The sequence below is a fragment of the Indicator indicator genome, chromosome 2, assembly GCF_027791375.1.
Source record: "Indicator indicator isolate 239-I01 chromosome 2, UM_Iind_1.1, whole genome shotgun sequence".
NCBI classification, from domain to species: Eukaryota; Metazoa; Chordata; class Aves; order Piciformes; family Indicatoridae; genus Indicator; species Indicator indicator.
In genome coordinates this window covers 63,095,495-63,112,279 of record NC_072011.1, presented here as the reverse complement: position 1 = coordinate 63,112,279, position 16,785 = coordinate 63,095,495, and the positions used below count along the sequence as shown (strand labels likewise).

General features: G+C 43.4%; 1 protein-coding gene across 20 annotated transcripts in view; it reads left to right on the top strand.

Annotated features, from left to right (window-relative positions):
• NRXN1 (neurexin 1) overlaps positions 1-16,785 on the top strand; it is a 767,737-nt gene that overhangs the window by 504,318 nt on the left and 246,634 nt on the right. The window lies entirely within an intron of this gene.

The window sequence follows — 16,785 nt, the reverse complement described above, 5'->3', positions numbered from 1 at the left end:
CATTGCTGGCTCCTGTCCAGCTTCTCACCCAGCAGCACCCCCAAGTCTTCCTCTGCAGAGCTGCTCTCAATCTCATCATCCCCCAGCCAGGGTGGATATCCCTGAAATTAAGGAGAAACTGATTTATTGTGAGGGTGACTGAGCACTGGACCAGGCTGCCCAGAGAGGTTGTGGAGTCTCTTCTGGAGACTTTCCAAACCTGCCTGGATGCCTTCCTGTGCAACCTCCTTTAGCAGGGGGGTTGAACTAGGTGATCTCCAGAGGTCCCCTCTAACCCCTACCATTCTGTGATTCTATGATGACAGTTCTTTGGGTTCTCAGTGACTCATGCTACATGTTCATGTCTATCTTTTCTGTGGCTAAGCAGAACACTCTGTTAGGATAGTCTCTGCAACATCCAGTGAGTGTCCTTCAGAAGAGGAGGCCCAGTTCTTTTCTCACTTGGGTTTTTATTTTGAGGTGACCTTGGCGATTTCATTTGGGATTACTGCTTGCCTGGGCTCAGGTTGTTGTTATTGCTGGAAGCAGGACAGGTTCTCCATGCCTCATTCTGTTCTTACCTGTGTCTTGAGGACAAGGCTGTTGATTTACCCTTACCATCTGACAGTGTTGCACCGGGAACAAGTAATAGCTTCGAGAGCAAAGAACTGAACTTCACATTGATATATTTTCTAAACTATTATTTTCAAAAATGAGCATGGCAACAGCTTCTCTTTCAACCTGAATGAGATGTTACTGCTGCACTTGGCCTGAGGTATTTATGATTTACTCCATGGCATCAAAACAGAGTTTAGAAAGAGTTTGTCACAGAGCCTCAGGTAGTTATCTGCTTGCCGCTGAAGCAGAGATATCAGATAGGAAGAGGTACACAGAATTTTTATTTACAGAGAAGCATCTGTCTATAAAGGAGTGTGTTGCTAGAAACATTTGTCTTTTCATACTGTCAGAATGTGGAAAAGGTTTTTTTTTAATGCTGTCTATTAGCTCTTGCAAATTGCTTGCCAATTTGATAGCAGCAGCATCTAAACAGTAAGTAATTGCTTATGATAATGAGTGCAGACTAATTTACTGGAATATGTTAATATTCACAATGCACTTTAAAACAGCAGGGTATTAAAAAAGAAAGAAAAAACCCCACTCTTCTGTTGTTTAACTGCAGTGCTTAGGTTGCATAGCTATGTCAGATCTCAGCGAACTCATCACAAAGCCAGCCTCTCCCTGAATAGTCATCTTACTGAGATGACAGCATGTGCCAGCAAGGAATGTGGAGTGGTGTGATGGTTTGAAACTGTCTTTTTAATTTTTCCTTGCAAAGTTCAGAACAGAGAAAGTGAAAGAATGTAAATAAGTCACTATTGGGTGTAAGAAAGCAAAATAACGATTGTTCTAAACACTTCCATTGGATAGATAGAAATGTTTAAGAACTATTACCCAAAACAAAGTAGGCATTCTGCACATTCTGCGTTCGGCAGTGGGGGCAGTTGCTGGGCTGTCTGGCTGCTGTTTCTTCTTCTCTTCTGGCTGAAGATAACACACTGACCTTGGCAGCTAAGTTAACAACTTTCTGCTTAACCAACTCTGCTTCTCTGTCCAGGGGGGTCTGGGAGGGAAGCTCCTGGGAGAGGGAGGCCCCCTTTGGGAGGGTCCCCTTGGGGGGAAGCAAAGGGAGATCGATTGTGCTTTTTCTGTTGATTGTATATATTTGTGAATGTTGTGAATTTTGTATATTTGTACATATTCATTGCATTTCATTGTAGATTTTAGGCTCTGCTTGTAAATACAGCTTTTCATTTGCTTCCAGACTGGGCTAGCCTGGTTATTGTTGGGGGGGGGGGAATTTCAGCTCACACCGACACAAGTGGCCATTGAGAGCTAAACAGGATATGAACAAACCCTTCTAGATGTGAAGAGTGAATCTCAGCTTCTGATTGATGTTCATTTATAAGATGGACTGAGAGTCTTGTGAAGTTCACTGATTTCCAGTCAAATAGTCTACAATTGCATTTTACTACTTGGGGGTCTTCAGTGGATTTACTCTTTGTGTGAGATGCAAAGATGTTTCTAGAAGGGTTATGCCTTAGGCAATCTGTCAAAGAAATCCTGTAGTGCAGGAGTCCTCCAAGCTTCCAGGTTAGTATGGTGATGCTGCCCCCCTACTCTGCTCTCACAAGACCGCACCTGGAGTACTCTGCTCCGTTCTGGTGCATAAGAGGGACATGGAACTGCTGGAGTGGGTCCAGAGGAGATCATGAACATGATCAGAGGACTGGAGAACCTCACCTATGAGTACAGGCTGAGAGAGTTGGGGTTGTTCAGCCTGGAGAAGAGAAGGCTTAGAGGAGCTTTCCAGTACCTGAAGGTAGCTACTGAAGAATTGGAGAGGTACTTTTTACAAGGACTTGTAGTGGCAGGATGAGGGGCGTTGGCTTTGAGTTGTAAGAGGGGAGATTTAGGCTGAAGATTAAAAAGAAATTCTTCACAGATGGTGAGATGCTGGAACAGGTTGCCCAGGTCAGTGTTCAAGGCCAGGCTGGATGAGTCCTTAAGCAACCTGGTCTAGTGGAAGGTGTCCCTGCCCATGGCAGAAGGGTTCGAACTGGATGATCTTTAATGTCCCTTCCAACCCAAACCATTCTATGAATCTATGAATTGATTCTGCAGGGCTGGTTTTTAGTCTCTTTGAGCCTTTGCATTTTGTCTTGGGAAACGTTTGGGTTTGGGTTGAGTTAGGCTTTTTAGCAAACTTAGATGAATGCTAATTAAAAAGCAGGTTGTTTTTCTCAGCACATTTCTGCCCAGAACAATTTTTCACATTTTGAGGGGACCTTAACATCATTGTCTATGCTACTATAAATTGCTGTATTGAAGGATTCCCAAACTATTGAAGACTGATCTTCACTTCAGGAAATTAGAAGCACTCATAATATCCTCCAGCCAGACAATTTGAAGCAAAAGGCCTACACAAAATGACTGCTCTAATTAGGCTTCAGAGGGTGATTAACTGCTCACCTTTCTTGCATACTTGAGTAAACTAAGTCATAGCTGATAGTACTGGCATCTGAGGTGGCAGAGCTGACACTTGAGTTCGTCCCTGCTGGGCTGAATGAATAACTTACACCCCAACAATGTTTTGTCAGCTTCTCTCTAAATACCATTGTGGAATCCAGTGGTTAAACCATGCTCCCTAATTACTCCCCTATGTAAGCCAGTGGAAAGCATATTTTTCACTGCAGCTCTTTATCCTTTGAAGCTGGCAGTGAATTGTTGCTTACAAACAACAGCAGAAGGACTTTCCAAAGAAGAATGATAGCAATTATCATAATGACAAGGCACGGAGCAGTTTGGTGCCAAACCACAATTGGAAATCCATTCTGTAGTAGACCAGAAAGAAGTAGGAAGGAAGTGAATTGGCCCAACCTGGCTGGCCCCTGTTAGCTGTTATTATAATGGTCTAATAACCTTAAAGCTGGATCTGTGTACCCCTATTAAACACTATTTGTTTCATGTGCAGCTTTGATAACATAAACAAACATTGATGTCCCAAAATCAATCCTTGGGATAATGACTAGGAAATCTTTCCAGATAAAGAGTCTCATTTGTAGCTGCTTGCTGGTTCTTATTTTCAGGCTTCCCTTGAGCCAACAAACCAGATATTTTACATCATATTCCTCTTTTACCTGCTACTTTTCACAGTATCACAATATCATAGTACATTAGAGGTTGGAAGTGATGTCAAGAGATCAAGTCCACACCCCCCCCACCAAAGCAGGACCACTTAGGGTAGTCTGCACAGGAATGCATCCAGGTGGGTTTTGAAAGTCTCCAGACAAGGAGGCTCCACAACCTCTCTGGGCAGCCTGCTCCATTGCTCTGTCACCCTCACTGTGAAGAAGTTTCTCCTCATGGTGAGGTGAAACCTTCTATGCTCAAGTTTGTATCCATTGTTCTTCATCTTATTACTGCACACCACCCAAAAGAGCCTGGCCCCCTCCACTTGACACCCACCCCTCAGGTATTGATAGACATTGCTCAGATCCCTTCTCAGACTTCTCTTCTCCAGACTAAACAGCCCCAGGGCTCTCATTCTGTCTTCACAGGGCAGATGCTCAAGTCCCCTAAGCATCCTTGTGGCTCTCCCTTGGACTCTCTCCAGCCGATCCCTGTCTCTTTTGAACTGGGGAGCCCAAAACTGGACACAATACTCAGGCATGGTCTCACCAGGGCAGAGTAGAGGGGGAGAAGAACCTCCATAGACCTGCTGGACACACTTTTCTCCATGCACCCCTTTTCTGAAGTTTGAGCATGTGAAATACTGGTGAAGGCTAGGTTGGGGTTTAAAATCTGAGGATTTCTAGAATCAGTTGTGTTACTTGGTGTATGAAAAGAAATGAAATATCATGAATGTTTGGGGTTGCTCATGCTTGGATTTAGAAAGACAATGCAGTGCTATATGGCTGCAGATAATATGTAGCCTGCTCATCAGTCCTTCTCTTTGCCAGCTCTGCCTCTGAGATGCCTCTAGCAACTGAACAGCTGATTTGGTTTCCTGTGCTTCAGGGAAGCTTAAGGTCATGTTTTTTCCAGAGATTTAATATCTTTCATTTCATAGAATCGTAGAATTGTTTTGGTTGAAAAAGACCTTTCAGATTAAGTCCAGCCATTAACCTAGCACTACCAAGTCACCATTAAATCATGTCACTGAGCACCACATCTATCTGTCTTTAAAAATACCTCCAAGGACAGCGGCTCAACCACTTCCATGAGCAGCCTGTTCTGGGGCTCAACAACCCTTTCAGAAAATAAATTTTTCCTAATATCCATTGTAAACCTCCCATGGCTCAATTTGAGGCCATTTTGTCCTATGGTTTGTTACTTGGGAGGAGAGACCCACACCCAGCTCACTCCAACCTCCTTTCAGGGAGTTGTAGAGAACAATAAGGTCTCCCCTCAGCCTTCTCTTCTGCAGACTAAAAAGCCCTGGTTCCCTCAGCCACTCCTCACAAGACTTGTGCTCTAGACCTCACCAGCCTCACTGTGCTTTTCTAGACCTGCTACAGCATCTCAATGACTTTCTTGTAGTGAGGGCTGAAAACTGAGCCCTATACTCAAGGTATGGCCTCACCAGTGCTGAGCATGGCAGTACAATCACTTCCCTAGACCTGCTGGCTGATACAGGTGACGATGATGGCTCGTATTCAACCAGCTATCAAGCAGTAGTCCCATGTCCTTTGCAGCCCCAAGCCTGCAGCATTCATGGGATTGCTGTGACCCAAACACAGGACCTAACACTTGGCCTTGTTCAGCCTCATGCCAGTGTCCTTGGGCCATGTATCCAGCCTTCCCAGGTCCCTCTACAAAGCCTCCCTAACTTTAATCAGATTAACACTCCTGCCCAGTTTAGCGTCATCTGCAAACTTACTGAATTGCTACCACAACAATATTTTATTTGCTGACTACTAGTAATTGAGTTTGCTACTTTACTCTGCTTTGGTGAGACCTTACCTGGAGTACTGTATCCAGGTCTGGAGCCCTCAATACAGGAAGACATGGAGCTGATGGAGTGGATCCAGAGGAGGGCTGTGAAAATGATCAGGGGGTTGGAGCTCCTCTGCTACGAGGACAGGCTGAGGGAGCTGGGGGTGTTCAGCCTGGAGAGAGAAGAGGAGGCTCCAGAGAGACCGAATAGCAACCTTCCAGTATCTGAAGGGGGATGCAAGAAGGCTGGAGAGAGACTGTTTGCAAAGGCCTGCAGTGATAGAATGAGGGGCAATGGCTTCAAACTAGAGAAGAGCAGATTTAGATTGGATGTTAGGAACAAGTTCTGTACCATGATGGTTGTGGAAGACTGGAACAGGTTGCTCAGGGAGGTAGTTGAGGCTCTATCCCTGGAGATATTAAGAGCAAGGCTTGACAGGGCTCTGGGCAACCTGATGTAGCTGAGGATGTCTCTGCTCACTGCAGAGGGTGTTTGGCTAGGTGACCTTTGGAGATCCCTTCCAACCCAGGCCATTCTGTGTGATTCTCTGTGTATGTATTTCACAGAGCTTCTTGCTCTCCAATATTAAATTTGGCTGCACACTGTCCATAACACAACTTGCTAATTTCAGAAGAGGCTCCATCTCAGCAAACTCTGTAGTTTGCAGCATTGCCAGTAGTATCTTTCTGCTGTGAGTAATAGTAGCATCTTATCTTAGTCCAGCATCTAACATCCAAGTTGTGCTTGTCTCATTTTTCCAGTGAATTTAACAGGCTTGCAGTTAGCAATGCTTTTATTTTCAGCACGTTACACATTCCTTCTAAGACAGGGGGTGGTTTTTACTGCTTGAGAGAGCTCTCTAAGCAGTTTAGTATTTTTCATGAGTAAATGATGAGATGCACAACTTAGCAAGGAAGATAATGTAAATGTCAATTAAAAATAACAAAGTTAACACAAGATTGGGTAACTGGAGGATTGTCATTGTAAGGAAGCCACTAAGAAAGACTTTAGCCTAGAAGCATACTAGGCATTTGCAGCCAAACTTCTGTCCATTTAAAGAAAATTAAATAATGTGAGGCCAGCTATTTGACATGTTTGCATCTTCATTTAAAGAGCAGGGGGTTGACTTTTAAAGGTTTCAAGAAATGCTGCAGCACTTCTGAGAATTAGGATATTACTGTAGGTACTTGAATGAAAACAGCTTCAGGCACTGTGTTGTGCATGAAATTATTCCTTAGAAAAAAATGTAATGATGTTATTTCTTTGCAAAGTACATTGCATTTTGATGGACTTATACACAGAAAAATTAATTTTGGATTTTCTTCTCCTGTTTTTTTTGGGCCAGTATGTACATCTGTGCAGAAATAGCATCTGTGGGAGATGTTCAGATCCTGGTGCATAAGCAGCTTGTCTTCCACTTACAGGCCTCTCTGAGTTGAGTCAGCAAGCTTGGAGACTCTCACAACTCAAGTTACTTGGCTCTCAGAATTCCTAACTTTTGCCAGGTATCTGTTGAGTTTGTAAGGTCCCTGGATTGGAACCACTGAATGATTTCACATAGGCCCCCAACAGATGGTAGCAACATTTGGTCTATATCGACCTGCGTAACATCTGAGCTAATGTCCTAGTTTCTGCATCCTGTCACAAATCCTTTCAACTAACCACCCTCTTCACTGCATTCTTCTTGTAGGTTGGCACAACTAATAAGCCCTAAGAAGAAAATCACTGCACATGCACTGCATTCTTCTGCATTCTTCTTCTATGTTGGCACAGCTAATAAGCCCTAAGAAGCAAATCAGTGCACGTGCAGTCCATTTATTTTAATGGAATTTAATGTAACAGGGGTTAAATGCAAGTACAGGGCCTTGACATTTCCTAATGGAAGGAGTGTGGGGACCAGAACAGTCCCACTGTCTTCAGCAGTACTTGAGTTTACTAATTTCAATCTGATAATGCCTTTCCATTATATCCCTATGGAAATATTTTTTTCATCTCACTGCCTTCTCATACGTGTTTCCCAACAACAGAGTTTCCACTTCTCTAGACACTGCTCAAGAAATTTATCTTTAAGTGTAAGCTGACAAGGGTTGTAGGTGGAATAAAACCTTGTTTTATTTATAGACATTTGGCTTTTAATTTCCATCTGACTTTTTGGCAAGCTTTCAGAAGCAGGCACGTCGTATCCTTGTTACCTTTAGTAGAGTTATAATGGATTAAAATGTTTCATGTTGACTGCAGTATGACATTTAAAGGAGGCTTTGATTTCAGAAATGTATCATTTTCTAACCATCTACATTACATAAAGGTGCAAGGCAATAATGGGGAATTACTTGGCTTGCATTTCCTACACAAACAGTCTGCATTCAGTTTGGACAGCCATCCATACTGGAAAAGTGATGTGTAATAGGCAGCCAGTGAAATGTTTGGACTGAGAGATTCTGGACAAGAAGAAGAATTTTCTTTTACCAGTCTGTGTCAGATTTGTGTTAGAAGGGCTGTGCTCCCTCATAAAATAACTCGTTGGTTTTGGTAATGAGATCAACAAGCTTTGCCCAGCTGGCCAATGCCAACCCCATGGGATGCCACAGTGAGTACACCCTGGGACAACCTCTGCTTCCCAGCATCCTCAGTGGCTTGGAAGGGGACCTGTTTCCCAGACAGATTTGATTTTTAATCTTGAAGAGGAGAGATTTAGACTGGATATTAGAAAGAAATTCTTTTTAGTGAGGGTGGTGAGACATTGGAACAGGTTGCTCAGGGAGGTTGTGGATGCCCCCTCCTTGGATGTGTTTAAGGCTAGGTTGGATGAGGCCTTGAGCAACCTGGGCTAGTGAGAGGTGTCCCTGCCTGTGGTAGGAGAGTTGGAACTGGATGATCTTTAAGGTCTGTTCCAGTCCAAACCATTCTATGATTTCTAACAAATCCCGGAACTTCATTTTACTGTGGTTGTTTCAAACGTAACAAAAATCATTTTGCAGAATCATAGAATGGCTTAGGTTGGAATGGACCTTAGAGATGAGAGCCTAAATACTATCAAATCTATTTGCATTCAGTAAATGAATTCATGGTTTGTTAATAAGTCAGTTGAACAGATACTCTAATTTCTGCATTCTCTTAGGAATCCTTGCAGATGGGTCTTGCTTAGCTAAAATCCTTCTCAAAATTATATTCATTTTAGGCACAATTGAAAGCTCTTAGTTTGATGTGCCTACTCAAACTGAGTAGTACTTTACTCCACCTAAGTGATCTAATCTAAATCAATGGGGTCATTGAAGATGTCAGATGCTGCTTGGTTTGAGTAAAGATATCAGAATGACTCCAGTTAGAAAAATCCTTTCAGTTCTTTGAAACTGGTATTTTAACCATCTGTGGCAGTTATGATGGTAAGAATGATGCTAACTTGTAATACCAATGCTAAGCTGCATAAAAGTTTTTCTTCATAGCCATTGAGCCACCATTACTTACAAGTTCGAGTTGTTGTTTGTCCCTTAGTGCCTCTGTCAAAATTAATAGAGCTCGTTAGACTGGAAATTTGGAAACATTTCTTTCCTGCAAGAGTGGTCAGGCCTTGGAAGAGGCTGCCCAGGCAGGTGGTAATGCCACCATCCCTGGAGGTGTTGAAAAAAACCTGTAGACATGGCAGTTTAGGACATCCTTAATTGGCTGTGGTGGTGGGTTTACAGCTGGAGTCAATGATCTTAAAGATATTTTTCCAACTGACATAATTTTATGAATTGCTAAGGAATTATGCCACGCAGTTTGTGATCTCAGAGATGACAAATGCACTGGCACAATAGAACTGCTGGCAATAATCATAGTTTGAGCATGCAAGTCAGACAGGTTGAAGGACCTAACTAGAAAGTGTTTTGAGTGGCACTCAATTTCCAGCCAAACTTATGACCCTTTAAAGTTCGCCAAGCTGAGTGTGGTCAAAGGAATATCATAAATATTCTCCTAGACCCTATTATCCACAAGTCTAAGAGGAGCCTGGCCAGAAAATCAAATGTTTGTCCATATTTACCCCTGTGGCTCAAGCTTTTTGGAGAGCTACAGGCAATAATCTGTTTTAAATCATCGTCCCCATCCAATGCACCTTTTCTGCTGTTAAACAGACTGTACTTAGAGAAGCTTGATGTATTGCAGCAAAGAATTTACAATCCATATTCAGGCTCCTGCCCAGATTAGTGTGACACAGTGTACCAGCATGCCTTCAGGAAATCATCAGTTGAATCCGATGTTAGTTTGAAACATTCTTCCATCTGATCTGCTACTCTGAAACACTTCTTCCAGCAGCTCTTCCCATCTTCTTTCCATGGTTAACCCTAATGGGTCATTGTTATAGAGTGGGCTCAAATGAGGACAGCTATTCTCCCTCCTCACCTCAGGATAGATTCTCTATTCTCTCAGCATATAATCTCTATCCTGTGTAAATAATTCAAGACACATCCTAGTCTAAGAAACAAAGAATCAGAGCATGGCTCATGTTGGAAAGGACCTCAGAGACCATCTACTCTAACCTCCCTGCCATGAGCAGGGATACCTCTCAACTAGACTCAGCTGCTCAGGGCCTCATCCAGCCTGGCCTGGAACACCCCCAGGGAGGAGGAATCCACAACCTCCCTGGGCAGCCTATTCCAGAGTCTCACAACCCTCATAATGAAGAACTTCTTCCTAAAATCCAGTCCATTCTGAAGACTCGTTTCTAACCCACCAAAGTGATTATTTCAAAGCAGCTCCATCTCTCCCTCTGACATATCCACACTTGAAGCATTCCTTTCATTCCTTTCATTATTTTCCTCAGGAAATTCCTTGCAAACCTATGTAAGGAAATTTGGTGGAATTTTCTGAGTCTCCACCTTGGGCAGGGTGAAAATATATAGAATGAAAATGTAAAAAGAAGCCTTAATGGTGTTTTATGTGTTTCCCTGAACATAGCAAGTGTGATTAATGGCTCCATATAGATGTTTGGGCAAATATATGTGTATATACAATATTCATATTGTAAATTCACCACTCCTGGTAATTAATAGTAACCTGCACAAACAGTCTCACTGGATTCAGCAGGTTTATATAAATGCAAGTAATTGCTTAGCAGTGGGAATAAGAGGGTTCACATTCTAGCCCAGAATGAAGTAAAGTACTGATAAGGAAGAAAATTACATTTGCTGGGTAATTTGTTATTATAACCAGCAATGCTTACCCTTCATATTTTGTATAATAGTTAAAAAATTGCTTTACTGTTAGTGGAAGGGCAGCTTATTGGCTTCATTATTGAAGTTTACGGCCTTCAGTCTTAGTTTTTTCAGCTGCAGAGTGTGATGGAGTCATAATTTATTGGGATCCAGAGCTCAATCAAACCATTGCTTTCACTTAAGCGACACCTGAGCCCTGCTGTGAATGTGGGAAATAAACGTTAAATTACTGATGTTATACAGGAAAAATATGGAATTATGTTATGTATCCTATGCTTCAGTGCAATATAGCTTGAGTGTAAAATTGGGATGAACGTGGGGAAGGTAGAAAGCTGTTGATTTGTTGCTGATTTGAGCAAACTATTAAACTACCTCAGATGTGACTTCAGAGCAGTAAATATCAAAAAGCTTTGCGGTCATAGGCAGTAATAGATACAGCAAATGGGTACTAAACAAAATATTTATCTGCTTAATACTGTATAGGTAAGCAGATGTCCTTGAGTTGCTGCCTGGCTCTGCTGAAACGAATGCACTATTTCATAAAGATGAATTTTGCAGCCCAGTAGGACTTGAGAGACCCAGGCCATTAAAAAACATTACTGCTTCTTGACCACTGGCAATTTGTTACAATAGGAACTGTGCCTTCACGGTTAAGCATTTCCAAGAGCTCTGTGGACTTTTTTTTCCTAAACATTGTGTAGATGCATGGGCCCATAAAGAATTATGCAGTAAATTCTGTGGCTGAGAGATAGCACTGACATGTTACAAAGTTGCCTACTTACGAGTCCTGTGCTGATGGCATTGCTATTCTTGACATTCTAATTCTGCTGCTTTCAATTCTCTGGAGATGATAAACCCCAAACGACACAGTGCCATAAGCTAAGAGAGAGGAGGAAGAGGGTTGGCTTTTACTGACAGCGCTCTGAAAGAACAGCAGAGACATTAGAAGGTCTGTCAGAGAGCTTAAAAGCCTTTATGGAGCCAGTGAATTAATCTTTCTCTGTTGTTTCTGAACATACCCAAAACTGGTACAAAGCAGGGTGGTTTCCTCGAATAGTTAATGGTAGGTTAGACTCTAAGCTAAGATCAATCCCAGAGTAATACATTTTACATTATTGTATTTGTCTTTCTTGAAATATAAACACTGGAGGGTCTATTCTCCAATGGCTTCCGACCCATTTTTTCCATAATTAATACAGGAAATTCAAAGAACGTGACTCCCTGTGCAGCTTACACAGAGGCAGATCTGTGTTCATCAGCATGGATTGATTAGCCTGGAACCAGACACGCAGTTTGAAGAGCTACAAAATGGACAGTTATAAAGAAGGGAAAGCTTTGCCATTAAAAAACCCCAAACAACAAATTCTCAACCATAAGCCACAGGTTACACTGGATGAGGCCTTGAGCAGCTGAGTTTAGCTGAGGGACGTCCCTGCCCATGGTGGGGAGGTTGGAATAGATCATCTCTGAGGTCTCTTCCAATCTAAGCAGCTCTATGATAAGGTTTTTAACTTTGATGTTAATTCTACATAGTTTAAGATTTGCTTCTAACCTTCTCCAGTCCTACTGCCACAGCCCTTGGCTTCACTGGGGCAGCAGCAGATTTTCTGTCCCCTGGTTTGTTTGAAGGGACAGCATTGAGAAAAAAAAAATGCCACAAAGATTCCCTCTGAATAAGAGCAATAAAGCCTCTCATTGTTCAGATCTGGAGACTTACTTCTGGGTCATGATCTTCAGTATGACTCCAGCATCACTTGGCAGGCTTTTTCTTTGTCTTCTCTACTGGGTAAACACATCTGTTACAGCCAAGAAAAGGAGAATTCTGCACTCCCACTTAAATCTTATGTGCTATTCTAACAGTTTCATCTGTGACATTGAGGTGTAAGGAGCTGATTTTTATTAGCCTTCACAGTTTTGTTACTTATCAGAGCCTCATTCGTGACCTGACACAATGTTTTATGAAGTCATCAGCAAGGCTGTCACTGTTTTTAATGAGCTTTAGATCAAGCCCTCAGTTTTTCAATCAACACAGAATAAATCCTTTCACTAAAGACAAGAATGCGACATACACTCTATGAAGGTCCAAGCACTGTCACTCCTCAACTGGGTCAAGATTTGAAGTCAACAGCAGCAGTGAGAAGGAGAACTTGGAGCCCATCAAGAGTGACATTGCCTGCCTAAACGTATCTGCAGCTAGAGCTGCAGATTCAACCATTGCAGCATAGCATGCAACATTTTAGAGCACAGCACCTGAAAAAGGCAGTGGTGAGAGAGCAGGAAGTTAGGCTTTTGTCTGAGGAGATCTTATTGTGGCTTTCCAGTATCTGAAGGGGGCCTACAGGAAAGCTGGTGAGGGATGTTTCAGGGTGTCAAGTAATGATAGGAATAGGGGGAATGGAGTAAAACTAGAAGTGGGCAGATGCAGATTGGATGTTAGGAAGAAGTTCTTCACCATGAGGGTTTTGAGATGCTGGAACAGGTTGCCCAGGGAGGTGGTAGAAGCCTCATCCCTGCAGGTTTTTAAGGGCAGGCTGGCTGTGGTTCTGAGCAACCTGATCTAGTGTGAGGTGTCCCTGCCCATGGCAGGGGAATTATAACTGGATGATCCTTGAGGTCCCTTCCAACCCTGACAATTCTATGATTCTAAGATTATGAAACCAGACACCATTTGCCCATGTCCATTAGCAAACTTTGTTTTTAAGGCACAGCTCCTATCTTCATGACTCTTGCAGATTTCTTTGCAATGAGGATAAACCCTGATTTCACCTGGTGTGTGAATGAAACTTCAGATATCAGATCTATTATTGTGTTTGGCTTTGCTGAGCAGAGTTGACAGGTTTTCCTAAAACACATGCAGGTTGGTTTTCTGCCATCAAGATAAAATCCAAGAGATCTATGTGAAGCACAGTGAAATCCCTCAAGTGTGTTGCTGTAAAATCATGGAATCCTAGAATGGCTCAGGTTGGAAGAGACCTAAGAGATCATCTACTCCAACCCCTTGCCATGGTCAGGGACACCTCTCCACTAGTCTTGGCTACTCAAGGCCTCATCCAACCTGACCTTGAACACCCCCAGGTAGGAGGCATCCACTGCCTCCCTGGGCAACCTATTCCAGAGTCTCACCACCATCATACTGAAGAACTTCTTCCTAAGACCCAGTCTAACCCTGGCTCTCCCTCAGCTTTAAACCATTCCTCCTTGTCCTGTCTCTAGACACCCTCATGAAAAGTCCTTCTGCAGTCTTTGTGTAAGATCCCTTCAGGTATTGCAAGGCAGCTCTGAGGTCCCCCTGGAGTCTTTTCCAGGCTGAACAACCCCAGCTTCCTCAGTCTGTCCTCATAGCAGCCCTTGGATCATTTTTGTGGCCCTCCTCGGGACTCCACCAGCTCTGTGTCCTTATGCTGGGGACACCATAACTGGATGCAGGATTGGAGGTGGGGTCTCAGCAGAGCAGAGTCAGGGGCAGAATCCCCTCTCTTGCCCTGCTGCCCACACTCCTCTGGCTGCAGCCCAGCACACAGCTGCCTTCTGGGCTGCATCAGGGCACTGCTGGCTCTTGGGGGGCTTCTCAGCAATCAGCATCCCCAAGTCTCTTTCTTCAGAACTACTATGCACAGTGCATGAAACATTACAAATTGGTGGTACTGGAAAAACCCTAAGGAGTGGGTCTGTAATTCCACATTTACATCAAGTCACAGCAGTTTTGGTCAAGGTAAGAAAATGACAATTCCATTGATACACATTTATCTCCTTATGCGGACCTAGGAATTATGTAGTGAGGGAATTGGGTGGAATAAACTGAATTACATTTAATAAAGCTGCGAGTAGCCAGAGAGGGAGCCTGTTTGTGAATACAGACATCTGCATTTGCAGTCTGCTGCCTTATCTCCCTAAGCTTTGACCTCTCTTCAGAGAGAAGAAGTGGCCGGCTTGAGGGACTTTACAAATGGAAGATCAAGAGCATGCACAATTTGCTTGCTCTATGCTGGTGTTTAGGATGGGAATTTTAAATGGAAAATGTCAGGATATGCTGCCTTTTTTTTTTTTTTTTAGCTGCTGCTGAATTTAAACACCTGGATGCTAAGTGGGTTTAAAGTACAGCACTTGTTAGAACAGATTATAGACCTGCATATAACGTGCAGAGATTTCCACTCTTACAAGTGGCATTATGCAAACAAGCCTTTGCTTACTTAGATGGTAGATAACTTCTTGTCCTGACATGACAAGTAAAGTATGTTTCCATTTGTTATCCCCATCTGTCACAAGCTGATAAACCTCAGCTCCACAAGTGTCTTCTCTGAGTGTGTTTGATAATGTCTTGCTTGGCTGGGTGAGGTGACAGATGAGAGAGTGTATACATTTGCATTGTGTAAATGAGGAGCTGGCTCATTAGGTTTTTTGGTCACTCATGAGGTATATGGAAGTACTTGAGTTCTTCTCCACATAGACCCAGACTGGGAAAGCATTTGATTCAACTCACCCCTGTTCTGCACACCACAGAAACAGATTTTACCACCATATGCTTAAGAACTCAGCAGTGTTATAGACAGCGAGACTGAGACACCCTCAGCAAGTTTGCAGATGATACTAAGCTGAGTGGTGAGGTTGATAAGACTGAAGGATGGGATGGGTGCCATCCAGAGGGACTTGGACAGGCTAGAGAGGAAGGCTGAGGAGAATCTCATGAGGTTCAATAATGCAAAGTGCAAGGTTCTGCCACCCAGCCTGGGGCAAGCCTTGATATTAATCCAGGCTGGGGGATGATGACCCTGAGAGCATCCCTGCAGAAAAGGACTCGGGGGTGCTGGTGGGTGAGAAGCTGGACATGAGGCAGCAGCCTAGAAGGTCAATGGCAGCCTGGGCTGCATCAAAAGAAGTGGGGCCAGCAGGTCAAGAAAGGTGATTCTTCCCCTCTGCTCTGGTGAGACTTCACCTGCAGCTATAGGACACTCAACACATGAGAGATATGGACTTGATATGGTCCAGAGGAGGCCACCAAGATGATCAGAGGGCTGGAGCACCTCTCCTGTGAAGACAGTCTGAAAGAATTGTGGCTGTTCAGCCTGGAGAAGAGAAGGCTGCAGGGAGAACTTAGACATGCATTGCAATATCTGAAAGGGACCTACAGGAAGGTAGGTCCCCCTACAGGGGAGGGACTGTTTAGAAGGGTCTGTGGTGATAGGGTGAAGGGCAATGGTTTGAAACTGGAGCAGGGCAGATTCAGGTAGGACATCAGGAAGAAGTTCTTCACAATTAGAGTGGTGAAATACTGGAACAGGTTGCCCAGGGATGTGGTTGAGGACCCATCCCTGGAGACTTTCAAGATCAGCCTTGATGTATGCCTGGGCATCCTGATCTAGTCGGAGATGTCCCTGCTGAGTGCAGGGCAGTTGGAAAAGGTTATCTTTAAGGATCCCTTCCAACCCAATGCAATCTGTGAATCTATGAACTCACTCGAGTAACTCAGTCTTCCTGAATCAGAGCTCTGGTATTTTCAGTCACTTCAGGTGTAGTTATATTTTGTGTTGACTGCACTACATAAAAAGCACTAACTTCATTCGCTGCAAGATTTTTTCCAGCTACAGAGACTCCTTCATGTTGTACTATGGTCTTGGTAGTTTCTATGAATCCATTTGCTACACGAGAACTGAGGCTGAGACCTCTGGGGCTGTTTAGTCTTGAGAAGAGAAGACTGAGAGGGGATCTCATCAATGTGTATAAATATCTGAGGGGTGGGTGTCAAGTGGAAGGGGCCAAGCTCTTTTTGGTGGTGCACAAATTATAAGACAAGAAAATACAGGTTCAAGCTTGAACATAGAAGATTTCACCTCAACATGAGGAGAAACTTCTTTACAGTGAGGGTGACAGAGCAGTGGAGCAGGCTGCCCAGAGAGGTTGTGGAGTCTCCTTCTCTGGAGGATTTCAAAACCTGTCTGGATGCATTCCTGTGCAGACTACCATAAGTGATCCTGCTTTAGCAGGGCGGTTGGACTTGATCTCTTGTGGTTCCTTCTAATGTACTGTGATACAGTGAGAACAGCTTGATTTTTTTTGTAGAGCACATGATCTCCACGTGGGTGTGGAGTGCTGCAAGGGGCCTAATTCCCTGTATTTGTT